Source organism: Oreochromis niloticus, linkage group LG1 (genome assembly GCF_001858045.2).
Source record: "Oreochromis niloticus isolate F11D_XX linkage group LG1, O_niloticus_UMD_NMBU, whole genome shotgun sequence".
Taxonomy (NCBI): Eukaryota; Metazoa; Chordata; class Actinopteri; order Cichliformes; family Cichlidae; genus Oreochromis; species Oreochromis niloticus.
The window spans coordinates 7,537,768-7,541,309 of record NC_031965.2 but is presented as its reverse complement, the minus strand read 5'-3'; the positions used below and the strand labels follow the sequence as shown (position 1 = coordinate 7,541,309).

Here is a 3,542-nt window from a genome sequence, read left to right as displayed (position 1 = left end):
TTCAGATTACTATGGAGGAACACAATCCATATCTTCAAAGAACGCCCTGACATGGAAGGGAAAAGTGTCACTTCCATCTCTGGCTCAAAGTTTCAAATGTGTTGCAAATGCTACAGTAGTGAAGTCAAACCATAAGAGATTTTCAGCTGCTATTACAGAGGGAAAAACTCTGAGCTCAGCTGAGCACTCACCACGCACACCACACTGAATAAAGTGTTTTCATAGCAAATTATTTAGGAGATTTTTTCTTTCTTTGACATTAACATGTCAATTTTAATGACATGACAACAACAAGTCATGTCAAGAATTTTGTGAAATGGCTTAAAAATCTCCAAAATGCTTCATTCATCAAAGTTTACATTTTTACAGACTGGTTTTCTGTCATTTTCTCAAACAGGAATGTGCAGCGCTCTGATTATAACAAGAAACTAATGTAGTGGTCCCAGCCTTACATCATTAACTGGAGCTTTCAATCCATACAGTTCATCATGTATTTTTCCTCAATATGTTACATGAAAAACAATATTTAGACACTCTGGTGTTCTGCAGAGAGTACTGCTGTTAACATAGCTTTAATTGAGTTCATCATTCTGTCAGTTTGAGGAGGTCCGCTGCTTACATAACCAGCTACAGAAGACAGAGTAGCAATTCTTCCAGGGACCAGGGCCACAGTCTCTGCAAAGCCCCAGAATGGGCATTCTTTCCCGGACTGGCAGTGCTTAGCAGCTCCTGCCAGGAAAGCTTCACTCGTGGATAACAAAGTGTATAAATAGACTTGTGGGTAATGAGGCATCAGGGGTAAGAGGCAACAGAGAGACGAGACAGGCATGACAAGAAGACATCGGGTGTCATGTATAAAGTCAAGCTGAATAAACCAAGCCCTGCATTATTGTTCTGAAACAAAACAAAACAAACAAATAAAAATCAAATCAAACAAAGTAAATACAGGGTACCATGTCTTTTTAAAAGTACTAGCCATAAAGGCTAGGGCAGTGCTTTGTTTGGCTGCTGCCACACTGCTAACAGCTCTGAAGTGAATGACTGACTTATTTGGTTGTTCTGCTACAAGCCCCAGAGTCCAACCAAAGCAATCGGCCAACGTGAGGAGCAGAGTGTTGCAGTGAGAGAGGCTAAATGGAAATCAATTGTAACGGTGAGAAAATGAAAAAAAAAAAGAGAGTTAATGAAACTTTTAATTTTATTACCTGTTCGCTTAAAAAGAAGCCCATCAGAAGGGCGTGTGAGAGACAACAGGGTGCTGGGTAAACAGAGTGGACCTCGAGGGTCTGAGGGACCACCAGCAAAGCACACAAAACACACACAAGTGCACACAGTTGAAAGACCAGTGCTGAAAGGAAGGGTTAAAATGACAAAGAAAAATTTGACCTTTTTTGGGGGGTGAATGACACACACTTAGGACAAATTTGTCTTCATCAGTAAAAAACTCCGTACATACTCTGACTAACTGGCGTTATTTCCCCTCACAAGTACACAAACACGTGGGCATTTCAGGGATTTATTTTAATGTTCGGTCTCTGAAAGCTGTTACTGCAGAAATATGGCACAAGGTTCCTAGGCGTCCTTCACTAAACTTGCCTTTGCATTAGCAACACACCAAGATAAAAGGCAGAGTTGTTATTAGAGACTGCAGTAGTTACACTCCCACGCGCCACATATCCGTCGCAAGGAAAACGCCTTTAAGCCCAAAGACCGGCGACTGGCCCTCCAGTGTCATCTACAGGGACAACAGAATATTGAACTGGTTCATGGGAGACGAGCCTGCTGATGCACGCTGACACATCATCAGTAGCTTTTTTTAAAATTATTATTATTGGCAAAGACATTATCAGTCATTCTTACCGATCTGCTTTGTGTCCATCTGATTAATTGAGGTATTAGAAAACATTTTGGCTACCTCCTCGGGGAAGATGACAGGACAGACTGAAAACCAAATCAGTGAGTTAATAGAAGCTTTAAAGCTCAGCAGACTGAAGACTGATCATTCGCTGTATGTTTGTAATCCTCCTTATAGGACCATGCTGACTGGTGAATATCTACAGTTTTTTTTTTAAATACATAAAAATAACAACAGAACTAAAGTGAAGTACAACTCAAAACCATCAGTCAGCCTGCTGATACAAATCCTCACCATGAAACGTGTGTTGTCACGTAAAAACTTAGTTCTTTAATGCCTGAATGAAGAAGTGGAAACATGACTACGCCCACACAAGTGTACCACTACTACGGCTTAGCTCTGTGTCAGTGTTTGTAAAGCCCCCCCCAAACACAGCAGGTCAGCAGGTTTACATCTGATACGTATAGCTAATTTGCTAATGCTAATTTGATCTTCTGATTAAATTATTTGCTTGTATGACTATATTTGCGACATGTTCCTGGTGCGTTGTGCAGAAGATCGTATTGGATAAAGTTTGTCCCAGAGCACGATGAAGAAAAAACTTCTTGTCGGCCTTACAAGAAACGGCAGACCGAACGCAGCCTTATCAGCTGGGACTGGGTGGAGATAGCGCTAAGCCACTTAATGGCAATTACAGGGATGGTTACACACATGTTTACACACTCCCTCTGTGGTTCTCTTGCTCTCTCTCACTACTTTAGCACCATCTTGAACTCCAGCGGACCTCGGCCAGCATCTGAACACAAATGTTTTGAACATGAAGGTGGCCAGTAAGAGCTCAAGAGGTTTTCCCCTGATAGACACGTTGGCTGAGATTAAGCTGATTCAGCTAGTGTGTGTGGTGCCAGTAAAGACAAACATACATAGAGAAACGTGCAAACACACAATCACCTCAATCTCTTTATCGCTGCCTTACCCTATTTGGACACCTAACTGCTCTCAGTGATGGCCGGGATTAACCGTGGGCCCTTGGCTTCTAATCTAAACCATGTGATGTCCTCACGTGCAGTTTGCTTCAGTCTAATTATACCTGTTTCTTGAATTCTGATGATGTAAACTGGAGCTCAGCAGGGTCTAACTTCCAAAGATTTACATGATTTAAGCCCAAAAAGAAGGCGGTGGCCATAAAGAAAGAAAAATCTGACACTACAAAAAACCAGCTTTGTACATTGTTGTAATTATGTTGCATTCTTACTAGATTTCTTTTTTTGGATTTTGAAATGAATAACAGCGAATTCTTAAAATGTATAAGATAATCATTTGTCACTAAGACAAGGGTGGTCACTGTCATTTTAGTGCCTTCTAAAAACCCAGGGAAGAACGCAGAGACCCCTAGTGGGCAAATGAAAAAAATACACATCCTTCAAACAAAGGTTAGACATCCTGAAAAATAAACACTTATCAGCTTTAAAATTTATCAAATTTTCTTTAAGTAATTCTACCGTAATTCCAGAAGTCTGGAAATTAAAACTGCAGCTGAATAAAGAAAGTACATAAAAATGTGACTGTGGTTTTGAAACACCCAGAAGAAGCTAACTCCTGTGTGAACACAGTGTCTCGTGAGAAAATAAAGTGTCTGTGAACATGACACAAGTTCCTTTTTACTTTACTTCTGCCGGTTTGACTC

General features: G+C 40.7%; 1 long non-coding RNA gene across 2 annotated transcripts; it reads right to left on the bottom strand.

Moving 5' to 3' along the window:
* Positions 1 to 272: 272 nt before the first annotated feature.
* Positions 273 to 2,925, bottom strand: LOC106098915 (uncharacterized). Of its 2 annotated transcripts, none has more exons than XR_001225237.3 (3): positions 2,832 to 2,925; positions 1,861 to 1,941; positions 273 to 1,735 (listed from the first exon to the last, which is right to left on the bottom strand). It is a non-coding gene; the product is annotated as an uncharacterized LOC106098915 (long non-coding RNA). The 2 variants fall into 2 exon arrangements; XR_001225236.3 differs by lacking the exon at positions 2,832 to 2,925 and adding an exon at positions 2,150 to 2,800.
* Between the last annotated feature and the right edge of the window lie 617 nt (positions 2,926 to 3,542).